This window comes from Perognathus longimembris, chromosome 21 (assembly GCF_023159225.1).
Source record: "Perognathus longimembris pacificus isolate PPM17 chromosome 21, ASM2315922v1, whole genome shotgun sequence".
Lineage (NCBI taxonomy): Eukaryota > Metazoa > Chordata > Mammalia > Rodentia > Heteromyidae > Perognathus > Perognathus longimembris.
The window spans coordinates 13020640-13043752 of NC_063181.1; the positions used below are offsets into that span (position 1 = coordinate 13020640).

General features: G+C 37.4%; 1 protein-coding gene across 1 annotated transcript in view; it reads left to right on the top strand.

The window, feature by feature from the left end:
* Nucleotides 1-23113, top strand: part of Tll1 (tolloid like 1) — a 147846-nt gene that overhangs the window by 31511 nt on the left and 93222 nt on the right. The gene's annotated exons all lie outside the window — the stretch shown is intronic.

The following is a 23113-nucleotide window of genomic DNA, read 5'->3' on the forward strand; positions in this document are numbered from 1 at the left end:
GCTCAGGCCCTGAGTTCAAGCCCCAGGACTGGCAAAAAAAAATATTGACATGTCTATACTCTATCTATACTATTGTGATTACATTGACCACATTTTATTGGTTGAGGAGGGATTCTTGCCCAGGCTGGTCTTAAGCCATATAGTCAGGATTACAGGAATGAATCCTGAGTCTAGCTTAATTGAAATTCTTTAAAAGTACCATTATCTGGTTTATGATACTATTATAATTTATATTTGGACAATGGACTCCATATCTTATAAACAATGAATTGACCTTGTATATATTCCAATGAAGAATTATAATATTATTATGCCCCAAGGCTAATTTCCAAATAAGTGGAGATAGGGGAATGATGTGTTTATAACCCATTTGTGACACAATCTTTGGAAGAGGGTGGCATCTTCTAGGCTTTCATAACCCGTTCTTGCTGCGGTAGGGTAGTGTTTTGTGTAGTGCAAATGGCACATGGCCCAACATGGATTGGTGTTATTTATTTATTTATTTATTTTGCCAGTCCTGGGCCTTGGACTCAGGGCCTGAGCACTGTCCCTGGCTTCTTTTTGCTCAAGGCTAGCACTCTGCGAGCCACAGCGCCACTTCTGGCCATTTTCTGTATATGTGGTGCTGGGGAATCGAACTCAGGGCTTCCTGTATAGGAGGCAAGCACTCTTGCCACTAGGCCATATTCCCAGCCCTGGATTGGTGTTATGCTCCTTGAAGGCCTGGTTAAAATTCACTCTAGGATACCACTGTGCTTCTTTACTTCCAGAACGCTCACTGCTCTAAGCAGTACTGGGGCAATGCCTGGGCTTTCTGAGCCCCTGAAGTTCAAGAAGACGCTCCTGATCTTCTCAGGAGGGGAGGTCAGATGCCATGTAAGTGCCTTCCCAAACTGGAGGCTAAATCCTTTCAGTAAGATCACATGAAATCAGTTCACCAATGGTGGGTTCCAGTAGGTTTTATGTCATCATCATTGCCACAGACCTGATATATTGCTTTAGACATTCCTCTTCATTGTGTCTCTGATTGATAGGAGCAGCTCAATTTTTTGTTTTCTTAGTATTCTCATTCCTTGAAAATATTGGAGGAAAGTGCCCTTATTTGGAAAACCAGCGTCAATTAAGAGCACGTTTAGAAAGTCTACTAAAGTAAAAATTGTTTTGGGTGTTCATGTTGAGTAGAAGCTTTATTTGTGCTGGCAGAAATGGCAAATGTAGATAGAGGTGGTTGGCTCAAGTGGTAGAGCACCTGCCTAGGAGGTGTGAGGCAGAAAAAGGACAAGTGTGAAAAAGTGTTTTTGAGACGGTTTAATTCTGTCATTGTTGAGGCCTTAAAAATAAAGTCTCAGAGTGAGACTTTTCTTTTCAGATATTACTGCATGCATTCCCAATCATGTATGATTTCCCAAGGGTTAAGAAAGAAAACAGGCATGGTGTGTTCACCATGGGATTAAACTAGAATTAATGTTTGCTTATGACAAATTGCAGAGGACTAGAATTTTTTTTTCTTTTAGGAAATAATAATAATAAAGTCATGATGCTTATATTAAGATTGAATTTTTATTAAAAACAGAATTGGAAATTTTATAATACCATCAGGTTTTATTTTCATCAAATCCTGAGAACCTGAACCTTCTTTCCAAATGTTTTTAAATAACTGTTTATAAGTTATATGGTAATGACATTTGAAGATAATTTGTCTTAAATGGTGAACTCTAGAACTCTTGTGTGCTGTTAGAATACTTTGAATGGAAGGAAAAACAAAATTCTGCAGTAACTACAAGTTCAAAGTAGCTTTTTTGTTTCTATCTAATGGTGTGGATCTAACTTAGGTAAACAAATTTGAATGATTAATATCAAAGAAAGGAATTTTTTTTATATGTGTCTACTCCCTTAGTTGGATGTGTCTTGTAATGCATTGAAACAGTGAATCCTGGAGAGAACAGAATCATGTAGTAAAAAGGCCAGATACATTTTAGGTTCATATCTCCCTTCTTACTGGAGTCATCCAAGTGCTTTCAACATCTGATCTAATTATCTTTTCTGCCAACCCTGCTGAACTGTTGTGGGAACAAATGAGACTGAATCTGTGGAAGTACTTTTGTTAACTATAACAAGCTGTTACAAAAATTAGATTATCTTTTAGATGTAATACATAGAATAAAACGTTTAACGTAGCCATTTTATCCCATACTTGCACAGATGGTTATCTTCTGTATGTAGCCATATATATGTATATATATGCACACACACACACATATATATATATACATATACACATATACACATATACACACATATGCATATATATTTCTTTTTGTAAAAAACAAGAAATAAGATGGGCATAGTGACTTATGCCTGTAATCCTACCTACTCACCAAAGATCAGGAGGATTGTAGTTTGAGGCAAGTCTAGGCCAAAGGTTTCCAAGATCCCATCTCAATCAACAAAAAGCTGTGTGTGATGATCTGTGCCTGTCATTACTGTTTTGCAGGAAACATAATTAGGGAGATTGTGGTCCTGGTAATATCCAGCCTAAATATGAGATCCTATATTTTAAAAAATGAATAAAACTGAAGGACTGGGGGCATGGCTCAAGTGATAGAGTGCTTGCCTAGCAATCACAAAGATAAAGCTAAAATGCATGGGATAGCATAAAAATATTTATGGAATGCAGATTTAATTACCATAACAGTTCCTGGAGTCAAGATTCCCTTATTATCCCTCTCTGCTCTCTCTCAACTTTTCTCTTTTGCACCCTTTCCTGTATTTCAAAGTTGATAGAATTTGCTTATATAAAACCTTTAGTTTTATACTCATTGGACCTTTTTGTAAGCATATGAAATATCCTCCTGCCTGGTTTTGTACAAAGAGTTTTTGACATCTTTCCTTTTGATGTTTTATAACTAGACAAGGCAAAGTTCTGAGCTGCTGGACCAGAAAAAAGAGAAGAGACATTGGTCCTCGGTGAGCAGTGAAACCAGCAGTAGTGTTGACAGGTGTATATGGTCACACTTCAGTTGAGACTGTTCAAGGGGTTGGATCTTTTAGTTATATCTGTCATCTCATTTGCAATGCATTTAAAAAAAAAACATACAACCACATATTTATCATGAACTCAGAGAAGGAAGACACAGAAAATACATGATTCATGAAAAGAAAAGTACATGGAATTTGAGACGTATATAGAAATCTGAACTGAATGAAAAGGCGAGAGAAGTGAAACAGATGAAAGTTTGCACGAGAAGAAGGCTGATAGATAACAGAGAAACACAAAGAACACACTCTTTTTCAGCATGGTTGTAGTTGGTCAGGACTGATTTCAGAGAAGCTGGCTGGAGTTCTAGATCCCTGTGGAAATCATGTACAAAAAAATGACCTCTGCCAAGAACAAGGGGTAGAAAATAAAAGCCAAAAAGCGAATGGGTAATGGTTAGTAAAGAGCTCATTTATCTTGGCATTTATAGTCTAAACATAGATTTGAAAGAGAGTATCTGTTTTGAAAGTATTTAAATTTATTGGCATCAAATACGTGGTGTGATTCTTAATTATAGGCAGGATGTTTTTGAAAGATGTAGTTGAGAGAGTGGTTTAGAAAGCTAACATTTGTGTGAACACTGCCCGCCATTCGGTTACTTCCTAAAGCAGAAAATTGGGGTTGATTTTTCCCCATTAGTTTTTTTTCCCCTTATTTTATTTCCCACCTAAAATCATTCTGTCTCCTTCTCTGACTTTCTTCCCATGTGTCCTTCTTCTCCTTTATGTTTCTAGATGACTATATGACATCAGAAATTTTTCCCCCGAGACATACCAATCATACGCGATTGTTTCAGAGGTGATTCATGAGTTACTGGTATTGATAGACCTTATATTTATAATAAAATGGTATGTTTTTAATTTGGGCTATTTGTAAACATGAACTTATGACTTTTGGACCTTCTGTATGTGCTGGAACTCTGGGAACCTGGTATTTAGATGGCTCTTGCCCTTTTCTGGTTGTCAGGATCCTTTAGTTCACAGAATCTGAGGACATTGGAGTCTGGTCACTGGAGATTTCTCCATTGTCTGGTAATTACTGAGCTGCCTTAGTGTTCCTCTGCTCTCAGGTAGGATTGTCATTGATAGATTATAGATACCTTATTTAAAAGTGCCCCTTCAGAGTCCAAGGATTACAGCAAGTCCATTTTCCTTCCATTGAGATAGACTGGATTTAGATTCCCACTGGCTACCCAGGAAATTTCGTACACAATTAAATAGTACACTCACATGCAGGCACTCTTGGAAAAATATGACTTTTCCCCTAAAATAATGATGATTTAATAATACCAAGATATGGGAACATACGTTTTTCTTTGCTGTCGTTGTTTTAATGTACTGTGTAAAGTTATTTCTTTTTTCTCTTTTCCCCCTTTGGTTTAATCCCCTGTTGTGACTCTACTTGATTTTGGCATCCCATGTGTTGTGTATATGTTTATCTGAATTAGGGAAGGGGAACAACAAAATGGTGAGACAAAACACAAAGGACAAACCAATACAACAGTGATACTCACAAGACAATGTGTTGGAAATGAACTTTTCAACTGTGTGTGGGGGAGAGAAAGCGGGAAAAAACAAGGGAGGAAGTAACAATGTTCGACAAAAAGTGTACCTATTACCTTATGTATATAACTGTAACACCTTGACAATAAAAATAAATTCAAAAATAGGCAAGTTTGTAAAGTACAAAATACAGTGAAGTCTTCTACCCTCCACACCCCAGGCTTAGTCAGTAAATAACCTGCGAACGTTTAGAATTAGGAAATGATCACCATTTGTCACTCACATTTTCCAACTTTTACGTAAAGTCATATAACATGAATAAAAAGAGATGTGAATCTGATAGATGCTATTTAAATGAAATTTGGGGATAAAGAATAATACAATTTAAATGCTCAAATTTTGGATACTGTTATAAATCAATATGCTCACAGCATTAGATATGGTTTGTCAGTCTTGGTGTCATCTCAGATTCTTCAGACAATATCGAACCTATAAAATTGAGGATATTAATGTGTATGCTCCCCTGTCCACCATCTCCTTCCTTCCTTCCTTCCTTCCTTCCTTCCTTCCTTCCTTCCTTCCTTCCTTCCTTCCTTCCTTCCTTCTTCCATCTTTCCTTCTGTTCTTTCCTCCTTCCTTCTCTCTCTGTCTTGTTCTCCCTTTCTCCCATGCACACACATACACAAATACACATGCACACACACCACAAATTCAGGTTTTAAGAGTATACTGAAGACCTAAGTAGGATGGGAATGACTTTTAGTTAGAACTTCACACTTTAAGTTGTGATACTCCTCTAAATGTATTTAAAACATAAGTGCCTGTATTAAAACCACTATGAGAATGAATTTGGATGCATTGCTATTTGTGATTTCTTCTAATTTGTTTTGTGGCTCAAGTGCTGGTCTCTGAGTGAGGGAGACCATAGGAAGGGTGGTGATGGAAATTGGTGGTCAGCCCAGGTTTATCTGGAGCAGAAGGTAGAGTGTAAGATCTTGCTTTGGGAGCTATTGAGTTTGATTCACACAATCTACCTAGGCAACATTGGAGTTTCCGTGGTCTATTACCTTGCAGCTGACCTTAATGTCACATATTGTTGTGATGATTTTTAAGCTGGGGTGGATAGTTGCCACCTAGTGGAGCTACCACTGAATCCAGGAGCTGAAAGGCAGACTGAGCACTCTTACCTAGCTAGGTTATTTCATTAACTTTACAATAATGGACCTCATGGTTCTGTAGTTGAACAACTGAAGTTTAAGATTTGATTTACTTTTATTGCTTTGGATAAATGGAATATGCTAGGTTTATGTTAGTCTTATTTTTCTAAGTGTGCGTGTGTGTGTGTGTGTGTGTGTGTGTGTGTGTGTGTAAGTGCCGGTGCCTTCAGCTCTTGCTCAGCTTTCTTGCTCATACCTTGCGTTATACTATTTGAGTCATACTTCAGTCTGGCATTTTGCTGGTTAATTGAAAATGGAACATCAAGGACTTTTCTGCCTGGGCTGGCTTCAAACTACTGTCTTCTATGTCTTAGCCTCCTGAGTAGTTGTAATCACAGGTAGAAGCCATTGACATAATGCTTAATTATTATTATTTTCATAAAAAATCAAACATACTCAAGTTTTTTTGTATCCTTATGTAATATGAATTTGATGTTATTTCATATTTAGGGAATAGAAGAGAACTCTGTGTACTGGAGACAAGTTTAAGAATTTTAAAAAGTAGGGGAAAAAAGCAGAAAAAAAAACCCAGTAAAGAAATTCTAAAATATTAGGTTGAGGAGGATGGAAAGAAAAACTCAAGTTCTTAAAGTAGAGAAGCACATAGAAATTTTAACAGCAACTTTTCATGGCAAAGAAGAAAACAGGGCTTTTATAAGATACATAAGAAAGTCGGGTGGATGTTTATTAGTTTACTCATTTACTGATTTACCTTCTGTAGATTGGATTACATAGCAATATTCTGGTTATGATGCTGATGTTGGATGGTAACCAAGGAGCTTTAAGCAAGTGTAACATAAAGCTAAAGTAAGAAATGATTAAGCTTATCTCTAGAACTTGTTAAGCATGTTTAATTCTTCTTAGAAGTAGAGTTTTAGGTCCTTTTTGTTCTTCCCCTTTTTCTAGCGTTTAGCAGCCACAGGTCAAAAGACACCATCATTGTTTTTAATTAAAAGGATTAATAGAAATATAAGAGGATTAAGTATTTCAGGTCTGGCTTCTATACTTAATAAGCGAGAATAGTGGTTTGAAGCCAGTGTACTATACATGCTAATTGATTGCTACTTTGTTTGAAGTTATATAGCAGATTACCAACTCTGAGATTCTTCAACTGGGGTGGTCGTTCTCAACCAGGAACTATTGTTTTTTTCCTCCTGGGAACATTGGTTAGTATTTGCAGACATTTTTGGTTGTCACGACTGAAGGTTGCTACTGGCACCTCGTGAGTGAAAGGATATGTCCCATCCCTCCCAGGGGACCAGGCAGAGATAGTCACAGACAGGAGAAGAAGGTTTATAAGGAGGTTTATTAGTGGGGCCATATCTCCCACAGGAGCAGGAGCAACATGGCGTCTGCACCTTATCCAGGTGGCAGCTTCTCTCTGGGGCTAAAGGGGAAGTAGGTAGGTCTTAATAGTGAGAAGGAGTGGCCCATTAGGTATGGGTGGGTCTGGGGGCTAATGGGAGGAGCTGAGGACCTGAGGCAGGGGAAAAGCTAACAGTGAGTACTGTTGAACATTCTACAATGCCCAAGAGTGCTGGCTACAACTATTATCACATTGTGTTGTTGTGGACAAATTCTGATATAGTTGGATTCCTTCCTTCTTTTGTCCTTTTCTCATCAGTGATACTGATGATGAAGTTGGGGCTTCTGATCTGGCTGAGGAGCCAGGCAGCTTAATGGAAGTGACAGGACAGGGTGACAAGAATTCTGAAAACAAAAGGAGGATCACTCTTCTCCAGTAGAACAGAGAAGGATCACTAATGAGAATGGGTGGCGAATCCTGGAAGAAAGGACAGGATTTGACCTGGATATGGGGGAGAAGTGGGGGATTCTATAGAAGAAGGAAAAAGAAGGCTTTCTAGACTAAAGGAAGCACAGAAACAAAAGCTTAGCATTGGCCTGCCCATTTAGTAATGTTGAAAAGTTTCAGAAGTAGAAAACATGGAAGTCAATCTCCAGTCACTTTAGAGAAAATATCTAATATGTTCAAAAACTTAAAGCCATCAAAATAAGTATTGCCACCAGTGATTGGTTGTACAACACTGCTGCATCCTTTTATATCTGACGTGTGACACATTCACTTGTAGTCCACAGATTCTTTCAGGCTCTGTCTCTTGTCATGTGCCTGAACTCATTCCTGTTTCCTTGATACTCTTAGGTCTTAGGTTGTGAAAAAACCAGGCACCAAGGACCCAACTAAAAAGAAGAGTTCCCTGATATTTTCTCCACTGGATTTCCCCTGAAGAACTATGAATTTTAAAAGTTTACTTGTCAAACTCAGGGGAGGAAGCCTGTTAGGCAAGAACTCTGTTGCTGAGCTACATCCCTATCCCAATCAGTAACTGTGAATTCTAATAGCTCTTTTAATTTGGGTAATGAATTCACAAACGTAGGTTAACAAAGCACAGCATGATTGCATGTAGAGCTTCTAAAATAAAAAGAGAACATGCAGGCAGAAACAGTGCTAAGACTTCTGGCAGAAACTGACAGCAGGCAGCACCTATTTTGGGCTCAGGGCAACAATGCCACCCAGCATTCCTGAGCAAGACATTCTCACCCCACCTCGGCTTCCATCACGCTCCATTTCTTTTGTAAGTGTGAAAGTCAGACTCCTCCATAGTGGATATCACAAAGGGAAATAGCATTCAACTCGGGGAGGGGCCAGAGGGGATTCATTTTCCTATTGTCTGTAATGAAATAGGTGGGTTTTCCCCGAGTTTTCCCTCAGTATGTCTGTCTTTTCTCAAGAGGAGAAGAGTATAGGAGGAAGAAGTTCCTGTGGCTTTCCTTTGGAACCATCTAGATACGAAGGGATGTTCTGTGGTAGTTATCTCAGTGGCTTGGTGAAAGTTCAGGAAATCTGTCTTCTGTTCCCAACCAAGCAGCTGACTTTCTGTGACACGCTGTTTCTTGATGTCTGAAGTCTTTGTAGAAATAAAATCTAATAATACCTGCTGATCCTTGCTTAGGACTTATGAAGTAATGTCTGCAGGTTGTGTGAAAAGAAAAAGACTCTACTGCACAAAAGACATTTTTTTTCCTGCCTGTTGCTACCAGTTTATTTATTCCATTTATATTACATTCTAAGTTGTCTAACATTTGGAAAACCCCTTCCCTTTTTCTTACTTAAAAAATTTCTCCAACCAGAAAGTAAAATTGCTGATTAACCATTCATTATGAATTTGTCACAACCTCACTTAGCCTAAGAAATATCCCAGAAAGGAGCAGACTTGGCTGAACTTGAATCAGTATAGCTTTACTAATTTGACCACTATATTAATCCAATACTTTTAAGTCTGGATTGAGCTAAGGGAAAAATGTTAAGAAGCCAAGACCTAGGTGCATTCTCCCAGAAATCACAGGAGTTTAGGTATTTTTATCAGCTTGGTTAGAGGTGGAAGAGAAAGAGGAGGTCTAAATACATGTTTATTTATATCCCACCATGCTTCTCTCCTGTGTATAGACCAGCAGTGTTAATATAGAGGAACTATAATGAAAACTCATGGACAGTCTTAAGTATGATCTATGAGAATTCAAAACATAAGTTCTTAAAGACAGTTTTTAATGCAATAAGTGATAAACATGCATCCTGGTTATTTAGATTTTTCTTTCAATAGAAGAATGACTTACACCATGGTTTAAAGCATAATAGTGATGTTTCCTAAAGAGACAGCTACATTCATTCATTTACTTATAGTCTGGGACTCTTTTAGTTTTATATCAGTTTAACCATTGTCACAAAGACTAAAATATTTACTTCTGATTCTTTATAACTCACAGTTTTCTGCATTATGGAAACGAAGACTATCTTATTTGCTTTATAATATTGGAAAGTTCTTTTAAAACACAATTGTTGCAATCATGTATGTTTTATGCTCTGTAATTCCTCAGAAAAAGTAATATATAAAGTAGACAAGAGATTGTGAAGTGATCTTGAATAGTGTATTATTGATTTCATTAAGGAGGTACATAATAATAACAATGGCAAGTGCTTATAAAATGCTCACTGGGAGTTAGTGTTCTCAGTACTTCTATATTTCCTTTTGCATAATTCCTATAATTACCCTTCACCAGTGACCTGGTGATATTTATAGTATTCATATAATATTTACACTGTAGATGAATTTAATCTGTGAAGAACAGCTAATAAGTTATCATTTATGATTTATTTCTATTTTATTTCATGGATTTATTTATGCAAATGACTAGCCCTGCACCTTGAGTTCAGAAAGTCAAGTGATTCATTGACTCTTATGTGAATCAGTGACTCTTTGTGAATCAGTTTTAATATCAGAGGAGATTTCTGAAATTTCTGCACTTTATTTTTATTATATAGCTAGGTTTTTCTCTTGTTTTACCTCTTTTTTAATGTTAAACATTCAAGAGTGATTGGATGGTTGACCTTCTATTTGGACCAAGGTAGTTCTTCATGTAGCAGTTAATTCTGAGAAATCAGTTACACCAAGATGTGGGGGCCTGAGGCAAATGAGAGCTCATAGCAGGTGGCTGAATTAGTTAGTAAGAAGACCTGCCTGGTGGCAAAGTAGAAAGGCTGCTGTGAGAAGATCAGTAAGAATATCAGGTGAGTGACTGGTGGGTGGAGCCTGGTTATGAAATCAGAAATATAATAGGGACATGTGCATAAATGTGAAGATGTATATATGTATATCTGTATATATTTGGTGGATAGAAAGTAATATTCCTAAAAGAAAGTACCCTGATTTCACCCCTGATTACCATCATATTTGTAAACTGCTCTATGCATCTAAGCAGGTTGATAGATTAGGATGATGTAAATATCTTTCTATTTGGAGATGTATGACAACCATTTATAATTGGAAGGATAGAACTTTAGATGTATGGCCAGAAATAAAGATTTGGATTGGAAAATTATTGTTTTTCATTTAATGTTCTGACATTTGCACTTCACGTTTCCTTTTTGTTGGGATGACTTGTTGGAAAAATATTTTTGAGCAACACTGAAAATCATGTTTTGTGTTCCTCCTGGCTCTGAAAAAAAATGGCCTACTATTTAAGCATAGATTTGACAATTTACGTGTCCTCTAAGATGGTAATTTCCCTGAACTGTGGAATAAATTGTGTTATTGAATTATTTGTTACATGGAAAGAGCTGCTACAGCCATGCATGGTGTAAATGTTAATCAGAAATACTTCCACCCAACCTACATACAAAGGTCAAGTATCTCTTCTCTGAAATGTTGGGGGTCAGAAATATTTCAGATTCTGAAATATTCTGAAATGCTTAGGATTTTCAAGTTTTCGCTTGTACATAGTAAGATATTTTTGTGCTGGGTTCTAAGTCTAAACCTGAAATTCATTTATATATCATCTTATGAACATATGGAAGGTGATTTTATAAACATTTCACATAATTGAGTGCATGAAACAAAGTTTCATGACGGAGAATATTTGAATGGCATATATTGGTGCTAAAACATTTTAGATTTTGGAGGATTTCGACTTTGAGAAGTTGGATTAGTTACTTTATCGTATCCAGACACCTCCATCATAATTATATGCAGTACACAGTAGAACCCCTAAGTTGCTCAGGTGCATTTATTACTGCAGATTAGAGTGTTAACTCAGCTTTGAATATATGATTTTGGTCACAATGTTCTCATATGCAGCATCGTGACCTCCTACTATGCAAAATAAGAACCTTAGCATCTCTTTTTTCCTTGTCTAACTTTTCCAGCTTTCTTTGCATGTTGGTGGCAGTGTTGCTGGTGGTGATCAAGTCACTGTTTCATTGTAACAGAATTTTCTTTCTGCTCTTTTCCATTTTTACCTCCATGAACTCCCTGAGATGCTATCCAGGCACATGGTGGGTGGAGGAAAGAGGAAACCTCAGATCTGAGCTTCTCGCCCCGGTTCTCACGGGAGGATGATGAGAACAGGGTGGTTTCTCTTGGCTGCTATCTACTGTGGAAACCCAGGAGGATGGCCTCATGTCCCTGCTGAGATAGACCCCAGTGACTGCTACCACCATGACACAATCTGTGGTCTTCTGTCCATTCTATCCTGGCTGACTGTCTGAGCTTTACATTTCAGGACCGCTTGGTACCTGTTTCAGTGAAATTGCATCTGGTCCTAGCAGTGTGCAATCTTGTGCGGTGTGTGGAGAAGTGTCCTTCATGCTATTGCCTGCCTCATGAGCTGAGAAGGACTTGTCAGTGCTAACTTGTATTCCTTTCTTCATGGAGTTGGCACTGTCATTCCATTCTGAGGCCGTTGACCCCGGGCCGAGCAGGTTCTAGTGATCGCTATATGATTCTTCCCTTCAATATCTGTGAGTTTCTCACTGGCCCTCAACTCTTCCCTGTTTGCTCATTTGGTGGAGGAAATGGGACACTTGCTCATTTTCCCTGCTACTCTTATCCTTCAAATTTGCTGTAGACTCCTTTTGTTTTCCTTTATAGTTTACTGCACATTCTCCTTGTATAATGCCATCTGCTTCTCCAGAGTGGCATTCACACTCCCTTTCGAAGTTCAGAATGTCTGCCAGAAAACACACAGGGTAGAAGAGGAAATTAAAAAAAAAATCCAGGAAGTTTTTCAAAAATCATTCTCTCATTCTTTATGGCCTAACCTGACTCCTTTCATCCTGGAAATTGAAAAGTGGGGTGGGGTGGCGGGGGAATGAGGGCTCTGTGTTAAGATTTAGATATCTTTAAAAAATATGAAAGAAAAATGGCATTTATAAATCAGGTCCAAAGACCTCACATCCAGTTTTAGGAGGATGTCCTGGTGGGCTGGAAGAGATACATTGAAAAGGAAAATAAAAACAACCCAGAGTTAATAGGACAGATGTTTCCCCTGTTTTCTACCACATTTTTTTTAAAACACCTTGGCTGATCTCATCCCAATAGATTCCCCAGACTATCCTGGCTGAGTTCCTGATGGCCTCTTCGCCTGTCATTGACCTCCAGAATCTGGTACCCTTTACCATGCTTGTCACAATATCTAGAAGTTCTCATATTTTAAGAAAAATAACTAGTATTTCTTATTGGCTCTGAATACCTCTAAGCGAAATAGTGGGGGATGGAGTTTAAAAAAAAACACAACGTTAAAATGAAGTCAAAGATTGGATCTGTGTTTCCTTTGTTACAGGATACTGCTGGGAAGGGTCCATTTTGGGAAGTTTATTCTGTTAAAGTGAACATTGAAATGATGAAAGGACTTTCTCTAATCAAAATAGCAGATCATGTTTCCTGAGTACCTGCAATGTTACTAGGCACTTTCGATTAAATACTTCCAGTTAAAAAAATAATAATCCTACTTAGTAGTTATTCCTCTTTGCAGATATGGAAACTGAAAATCAGACAGGCTAGGTTGTAAAACTAAAAAGAAGTCGAGTTGGGATTAAGATTTAGGCCTGTCTGAGGTCGACATCCAGGCCTTTGAAGTTGCTAAGCCTCAGTAAATAGATGGCGTTAGAAATACCTTTGTGACAGATAATCTTAGAATAAATAAAAAATGTCTAATGCACAGTTACCTTAGGAACACCCTGGGGGATTGAGCGGTGAGAGCAAATATTACCTGTCTGACATCAGTCTCTTTTTCTCTAGCAGTATATAAAGTTAATGTAGTACTAATTCAGCATGTGTGATCTATGTTTAACCTTTTCAAACCTTAGTCTTATGTAATAAAATTCAGATGTAGGAAACCAGACAAAACACCTTAGTGAATTATAAACTGACTACCCTGTAACTACAACCATGTCCAGAAATGGATCATTCCTATTACCCCAGAAGTTACCTCCCAGACTTGTCCTGGTCATCCAGGCCTCCTATTCTCTAGATGTAACCTCTATCCTTGTTTTCATTTTCTATAATAGCTATTGTTCAAAACATTTTGATCACAAAAAGAATACATCCTAAACATAATCCTCTAGGGTGGCTCATTTTAAAATTTGATGTCTTTGAAGTCTTTTTATTAGTCTCTGGCTCCTCCATTTCTTTGTCTCTTTATGTTCTACCTGAGGAAGAATATGGGCTCTTTAAGTAGAATAGTTTATCATAATCTAGATTTTGCCAGCTGGAATACTCAGGGCATTCAACACATTCCTTTGCTTTTTTTTATTTCCTTAAGTTTGCAGTTGGGTACCAACAGGGAATCAGGCCTGAGTTATTCTTGTAGGTGGAGATGCTGTCCTTTATCAGTGCATGTAGAATGTCCAGTTTAAGTTAAAAAAAACCTGTCAGCATCTATTGGCACTTAACACACAGATTGATTACTTGAACATTAAAAATGGATATTTTACCATCCTTTTAAGTTCTTGCAAATTACTGTATAAATAATTATACCCCAGCTTCTCTTATTTGGTTACTCAGAGGAAGATTTCAGGCAGGAACTGCAGGGTAAATAACTCTTTCCATTTATACAGTTTTAAAGGTGACCATACCATTCTCTGTCATTCTGTAACAGGGACCAACCACTATTTGTAAATATCATTGTGAACTGATTAATTTAATTAACTTTAATTTAATTAATTTGAAGTGGTCCAGTTTCCTGCAGTTAAAACAATCAGGACTCTATCTCATCATTTTCTCTACAGTGTTTTTGATTGTGTTGCTTTGTACAGCTTTTGTAATGACACTTCTGCCTATTAGAATACATACATGTGGCCTAGAGAGTCTATGGGTAGCCGTAGACTAGAAGGCATGAAGCATAGAAATTTTGTTTGCCTTTAGGTCATTTTACCTTCCACACTTTTAAAAGTGTGTGTGTGTGTGTGTGTGTGTGTGTGTGTGTGTGTGTGTTAATGGAGTTTTAATTAAGGGTCTCCAGCTTACTAGGTAGGTGCTTTTACTACTTCGGAGCCATGCCTTCAGATCAATATTATTTGTTTTCTCTATCAATGTCTTGAAGAATATTGCTCTGAACCATCAGTATGATTTACACAATTCATGAGGAGCATAATACACACTTGGTCTTTTGCTTCTTATGTTGTCTTTTCTTCTTTTGTCACAGTCCAAATGTTCATTTCTCATGCCTTTTCAGTGAATTCATTAGAAGAGCTAGGGCATATTTGGATATGTTTAAGATAAAATCCCTGATGTATTCATTCAGATATTTCCGGCTCAAATATTATATCACAGGAGTGTTACTTAGTGTCTTTATTTCTCTTTGGTCCTCAAAGACAGGGGCTGAGGTGTAGAATCAGAATATTCTGTGGTTATTGTGTCTCATATTTCCACACAACATCCTTGGAATAAGAGTGCTATTTGGTGTTATCACCAATTTTGATTACTGAAGACAAGGAAACGAAATGTCTTTGTATTTGCTACATATTTTACCCTCCATTTCATAATTTTCAGAGCTTGTACTTATCTTCAGAGCTTCTACTTATCACATCTAACCCACTGTTTCTTTTTTTTTCTGCAACTAACAATTTAATGTTTCAAACCATTTCTTCTATTGATGATCCTCTAGTCATTTTGGTTACATGAATTATGTTCTCTAGTAAATTCCTCAAGAAGGACTAATAGCCACAGTCTCTGAATTATTTTGTTTTCCTATTAGAAAATTATTTTGTTTTCCTAAAAGTTATGTATGCCTTTCCTGTAGATTTCTACAGCATTACAGCAATCTTCTTTGAAGTCTGAATTTTACTAAAATATATGTTAACATTAGAATTGTCGCGTGATACTCTCAGATTCATCTTGTGTTCTTTGTGAAGGTAATTTTGAGTATATTTTAGGAAATTTTGTTTTAAATCATATTTTTTAGTATTCTGTGTGTGTGTGTGTGTGTGTGTGTGTGTGTGCGCACGCACGCGTGTACTGCTAGGATTGAACTCCAGGCTTTCTGTATACCAAACAAGCACCCTATCACTGAGCTACCTCACCGAGCTACCTCACCAGTCCCTCTTTGGGTTATTTAGAGACAGGATCTCCCCACATAGCCTATGCTAATCTCCGATTTGTAATCCAGCTGCTTTCACCATATCTGTGCTGAGTTAAAGGCAAGTGCTGCTATGCTCAGTAGTTTTTGGTAATTTTTGTAACTTTCAGAAATTGGATTTGAAATAATAGAATGGCTATAGCTGTCTACATTTTGAAATAATAATCCTGTTCTTTTTTTTCTCTCAGCTTTTAATGTTGAATAGAAGTCATTGGTATTTTTGTTTTACCACCTAAGCTAGTGTTTATTTTGGTTTCTTGCTCTGTTTAGTGCTAAGATCAAGTTTCTTAGAGAAGAATATAGAATTGTCTTAAAAAAAATATTTATCTTGAGATGAGAAGTCTGCATTTAGTTCCTTAAACATTCCTTGATTCTTTGTTGGGAAGTTTCATTTTAATTCACGTATTTTCATTTACATACAACAAAGATAATAAAGGCAAAGTTATCTTCCTCATTCAACAAGCTTCTTCTCTGCACTTGTCTGTCGAAGACACCACAATTTCCTTGGGCAATCAGGCTTGACATTTAGAAATTATCTTTAACTGGGGCCCACAAATTCAATTCAATTGGCAATTTGATGGTGTCATTGAATGTTTATTTTCCTCACTGCTTCTTGAATTTAATTTTTCACTTACCTTAATGGAAGATACGTATCACATATTTGGGCGCTAAGACTTCCAATAAATTAATGCAAAGTATATAATGATTACATAGACATACACACACATATATGTAGAGCTCTTAGAAATTCCAACACATGCACACACACATACAAATGCAAGCAAGATCTGTCTATCTATCTCTGCTAGAAATAAAAATCATCAAAGAGATTGCTAATTTTATGTTAGCTGAATTTTTCTTGTGAAAAGGAGAACCTTATATCATTGTTAAAAAATAAATTTTCTCATGAAAATGCACATGTGCAAATCAAAGACTCTTCCAAGCAAAATACCATGAATTTTTTTCTCCCCTCCTAGGTGTTCCTGCTGAGTTATTGTTAGGAAAGACAAGATGTGGACACATGACCTTCTCTGTGTCTTGCACTATCAATTTTACTAAATTGCAGAATGCACATGGCCAAGCTTTGTTGTCTAGTTGAAGAGGTAAACTGAATATTAGAACCTATTATAGCAAAGCTTAAAATTAATGAGGAGATGATACTAGGTGAAATGAACTCCATGTTATGTAAATGAATGTTACATCACTGTTGTAATTACTTTCAACATGCCATGTGAAACCGTAACTTCTTTTGTTGATGATTCTCTTGTATCCCTTCCTGTGGTTGTATCCGCACTATCTCTGTATCTCATCTGAGTACACTGGATACTGTATATACTGGTATTAGAACTAAGGAAGGGAAAGGGAATACCAAAATTGAGAGACAAAGGATAAAAAGACAAATGACTACAAAAGCAATACTTGCAAAACCATTTGGTGTAAACCAACTGAACATCTTATGGGGGGGGGGGAGAGGGAAAGAGGGAGGAGAGGGGGAAATGAGGGAGGAAGTAACAAACAGTACAAGAAATGTACCCAAGGCCTAACGTATGAAAATGTAACCTCTCTGTACATCACTTTGACGATAAATAAGTATAAAAAATTAATGAGAAGGGGGGCTGGGAATATGGCCTAGTGGTAAAGTGCTCACCTCATATACATGAAGCCCTCGGTTGGATTCCTCAGCACAACGTATGTAGAAAAAGCTGGAAGTGGTGCTGTGGCTCAAGTGGTAGAGAGCTATCCTTGAGCAAAAAGAAGCTAGGGACAGTGCTCAGACCCTGAGTTCAAGCCCCAGGACAGGCAAAAAGAAGTTTATATAAAAATTAATGAGGAAGAAGCATGAGACAAAATGTTTAGGGTAAGATCAGGGTAAGAAATGATCAGGATAAGAAATTCCAGTATTTCTCTCTATTGCTGACTTATTAATTAATTAACTTAATAGCATTCCTTTATTTAGAGTATTTATAGTTCAGTATCAACAAATGTGTATCTGAGTTTGAAGTACATTTTCATTTGAAAAAAGTAAGTACTTAAAATCTATAGGAAAATAGGAAATTCTTGTCTAAATGAAACCATCCTACACAGAAAGAATAAGTACATAATAATTAAATATTTATTAGCTTTTATTCCTCAAGGTTATAAAACAGGATTACTTGGGTTCTCCAATCAGAGTTTGGCTCTGGGCTAGGATACTTTGAGCCACATGTTAATAATAGGAAAAAAATCAAATAATTAACCTTTTCCTGGTTATTTTTTGTGTATTAACTTCTGGTTATTAATTCATTCATTCTTCGTAAAATTGTAGTCATCATTAGTCACGTTTGGAGATGGAGATTAAATCAGTCTCTGAAGAGCAGTGGAATTGCAGTTCCTTCATCACAGATATCTGCTGGCATATCTTGCATCTTCGTGTTTGATCTCTCCACAAGTCTTATGTTCCCAGCAACTCTAGTGCTTGTGGGTGCTGAAGGAGACCAACAACTACTCACCTCCATGGCTTCTTTCTTCATGTTTCTTTGGCACTCCCTCCAACTCCCCATTTCTTTTCCTGGCTAACCCTCCAGGCTTTCTAAGACGTATTTTCAACACTATCATCACTTACAGCCTCCCTTCTCTCCTCGTTGGAGGTTGAGTTAAGAACAATGATGTTGGACTTCCATGGCATTGCTTATGTTTTGTGTTTTTGCTTTCTGTGATAGATATTACTATGTTTATCACAATGGTTTGTCCAATGTTGTCAAAGTTCCATACTATCTGTCCCTATGTCAGCAGAATTTAACCTAGCTGAACATTTCCCATAAGTTAGTAGGGTATAATTGGGAATGTACATAATTATGAATTGCATAATTTAAAATATGAGAAGGTTATGGCAGTTCTATTATATAGCTTGGTTCAGTGTTATTTCTATCCTTAAAGAATCACTATGATGATTAGAATAATACTAAATGTGTTCATGCCATAAAGAGGGAGATGTCTTTGGAGATGTCATTAGTGGGTTAGATTACTCATATACTTATATTTTGATTAGAAAAGCAGGATGATCACTGATCCTGCATCTTTTTGCACAGCATTTAATTTTATAATCAGACAGCTATTTTGACTGACAGGGCATTTCATCTAGAGGTTGGAAAGAGATTTCTCCAGTTGTCAAAAGTGAACAGGATATCCAAGTTCCCTTTGTTCTTCTTTAAGTTTGTGATATTTATCTGAGTGTCACAAATCAAAATTAATTGCACTGAAAGACCAACTCTATTATTCATTTAGTATATTCAGCATACAGGAAAGAATCTGCTAGCTCATTCAAATAGAATAATTGCTTAAACTGAGTTTCTTCTTTGCAATATCTGTCTAACAATTTAAAAGCTTATATTCAAAGCAAGAAATGTTAAGCTCCCATACAAAAAAAGAAACTGTTGAATTTTTTAGAGGTCAACTCTTTGATTAGAAAGAACACTTTTGTTAATTTAGCTGCATGTAAATTGTGTATACTGTTGTATTTGTTTTATTTATACTTTTAGAGAGATCTTTGTAGAAAAGTTTGGGAGTTTCACATATAGTCTTGGAAAATGTGAAGCAAAATAATTATTACTGACTTCATTTAAGCCATGGAAACATGCATTCACTATATAAAAAAAGGAGTTAGCTTAGAGTGGAGCCATTTATATCTCTCACTTTTCCGTGTGTGTTTTATTGGGAATTGAACATTCACAGTGAGAATTTTTTTTTTTTTGGCCAGTGCTGGGCCTTGGACTCAGGGCCTGAGCACTGTCCCTGGCTTCTTCCCGCTCAAGGCTAGCACTCTGCCACTTGAGCCACGGCGCCACTTCTGGCCGTTTTCTGTATATGTGGTGCTGGGGAATCGAACACAGGGCTTCATGTATACGAGGCAAGCTTTCTTGCCACTAGGCCATATTCCCAGCCCCATAGTGAGAAATTTTTATCCCAGGTGGATTGCATTAGCTTCTGCCTGTCATAATCTTATTGTGTTTTGCATTGAACCTTCCTTCTGGGAAATATCATGTTTTTCAGGTTTCATGGATCTAGCTATTGATGAACAAGTTTTCCTCTGATGTGTCTTTATAATAAAAAAATCATTAAATACTCATTTGGAGGCAGGAGGGAGATGCTTTCTCTCTCTATTTCTTTTTGTTGATCTCAACAGTTGAGTATAGCCTATGTAATACAGAGAAATTTGTTTAATATGTACTACATAAAACTTACATGTCAAGTTTTGTCACTGTTGCTTAGAAACTCTGAGGTTGTCCAGCATACTTACAATAATATTCAATCTCCTTACCTAGTCTCTTAAGGCTCTGAAGACTTGGTGTTTATTTGCTCTCCAACTTTATTGTTGGCTATTTTCCTGGGACTTTTTATAGTGCTGAAACCTCCAGGAACCTTAGTTCCACTTCTAACGTAGGACACTGTCTGAACTCAAGGCCCTTTGCACCTACTCTTCTCTTTGCTTTAAATACTTTTGGCTCTTGCCCAGCTGGCTCATTTTTACCACCCAGGGCCCAATTTAAATAAGATCTTCTCCATCAGCTTCAAATAACAGCCTCCTCTATGTCCATCACAGTATTATATATTAACTTTATTATATATCATAGGTGAAATTGTGCATAAATACATATTATGAATATATTGTATACATAGATTTGTTTAATTGTCTGACTTTTCAATCTTGACTCATAGAAGAGTGGAAGATATAAAATTTAGCTATATTATTTAACAGTGGCCTTATGGCTAATCCAGTGATTGATATAGGTATTTATATATACATATATATGTGTATATATACATATACACACATATGCACATGTATATAGATGTATTTTACTCATAGAGCAGCTTATGAGACGTTCTTGAGTCAAGGAAGAGCTTTGTGAAATTTAATAGTGGTCACTCTAGCTAGAGCCTAATGGTGGCTTCATATAACAATATAAACTACATAAAAGTTATTAAACTACATATACATATACTACATAAAAGTTATGATAAATGGGTCATAAGAATTAAAAATAGGCTTTAAAAAGCAGTGTATAATTGTACTCACAAACTGATATGTTGAATCAAAACCTGTTTGCATATCTGCATAAGGATAACAAAAAATAGCATATAAATCTAAAAAAGGAATGAAATAAAAACCAGAGGGACACCAATGTGTTAGGCTAGTTCTAATGAACTTCTCTCCAAGATTCCGGCCCTACAAATTATTCAGTGAAACATAAACCCAGGTCATGCTATAAAGGAACTCTGCAGATGGAAGTCAAGGTGCAAGACAGTCAACTCTAAACGAAGGGTTAGCTGAGCTTGTTCATGTTGTCACATAAGCTGGTAGAGGTTTATAGAGGTGGAAGAAGATTCCATCAGAGATGCAGACAGAAAAGAGGGGAGGGAGAGCTTAGAAGAAGTGGCACTGAGCTGCTGCAGCAGGAAGGCCTGACTAGGAGAAAAGCAAGTGGCGTGGGGAGTGGAGAGAGACTTCCAGCCACTCTCGCACAGGCCTGGAATTTAGGAAACAGAAAACGGCCACAACTAGAATGAGCCTGCCCACGGAGATTCTCTAAAGCCTGCAGAAGGAAAGCCCAGCATTTCCTCTCAGCCTGGTGAGATGCTAAGCCATGCAAACAGCTGAGGCCCATTGGTTACACCCACACTTAGATCTGTAGCACTTCTAAGATAGATAGTGTGCTTAGCTTCTGCGTTTGTCAGGTTTTACTATGGCAGCCGTATGAATATAGACTTTGGTTCCTGGAAGTAATAATTTCTGTAATGCCAGAAGAGTGTTGGAGAACATGACAGCCAAAGCCTGGATAATCCTAAGTATGAGGTCAGAAGAACATTGATATTGGGGATAACCCTAGGGAGGGATGGAAAGGGAATGAGTATTACTGGAACCTGAAGAAACCAAAGACCATTGCCACAGAGTGACCGAGACTAGCAAAACTGTGGTCTGTCATCACGCCGCGTGTGCAGAATGTTTAAGAGATCAACTTGGATAGTGTGTGCAGAATGTTTAAGAGATCAACTTGGATAGTTATTTGAATTTTCCCAAGCAAAACATCAAGGATATTAAATGGCACATTATTCTCCTCAGGCTGCCATAAAAAGTCCCATAGACAAAATCCATGATCAAAACACATTTAATTCTCAGTGTTCTGGAGGCTGGATGATCCAATATCAAGACATGCATAAAAATATTCATTTAGAGCCTTATTTTGTTGGCTTGAAGATGGCTGGCATGTCTCTGTCTGCTCCTATAAAAAGATAAAGATAAGAGCAAAATTCTATATTTAAAAACAATGGCTGGAGAAAAATCAATGCACAGCAAAGGTGGTCCTTCTTTTTTTAAGGGGGAGTGCAATCGTGAGGATTGAATTTAAGGCCTGGGTGCTGTCCCAGAGCTTCTTTATGCCCAATGCTAGTGCTCAATCACCACTAACCTATAGCTGTACGTCTAGCTTTTTCTAAGTAGTTTATTAGAGATAAGAGTTTCCTGGTGTTTCCTCGCTGGGCTGGGTTCTAACCAGGATCCTCCTGAGTAGCTAGGATTACAGGCATGAGCCACCAGAGCCCTGCTGAAAGGTAGTTCTTTAGGGGCAAAATTTTTTAAAAGAACCAATGTCTGGTCAGATTGAAAGGGGCTTATTTTGGAGGGAATTATTACAATTCATTTAGATTTGGTATAGAGTTGTTGAGAAGGGATGGTTTATAGAGATTGAACATATAAATAAAACAAATGAAGAATGACGATGATAGGATTTCATGGTTCTAATAGAGTTGGAGTCAACAAAGATTCAACAGAATTAACTAAAATACTTGCATTAACCATGCTCTCATTGAATTCTTACCATGAAAGGCAGAAGTCAATACTCTCAAATGGGCAAAAAAATCTAATAATGTAAAGAACCCCCCCCCCCCACACACACTGTTGTCTTCCAAATTATATCAAAGAATCTGTCATCTGAAGAAGTCGACCTATCTGGCTGGGGATATGGCCTAGTGGGAAGAGTGCTTGCCTTGCATACATGAAACCCGGGGTTTGATTCCCCAGCACCACATATATAGAAAATGGCCAGAAGTGGCGCTGTGGCTCAAGTGGTAGAGTGCTAGCCAGCCCCTTGAACAAAAAGAAGCCAGGGACAGTGCTCAGGCCCTGAGTCCAAGGCCCAGGACTGGCAAAAAAAAAAAAAAAAAAAAAAAAAAAAAAAGAAGTCGACCTATCAAAAATATTTGGCTGGATATCCTATTACTAGAGTCTGGGCTAGAAGGATGAGTGGTTCTCACATGGCTTTAGCTATTGGAGGATCCGGAGGAGGCAGGTGTCCTTTGTTTGTGATTGTCGTTGTTCAGGTTCTCATCCAGTCTGTAGCTTTCTGGAACCATGATGTGTAGCCAGATGGACGGCCTATGCTGGGCACATA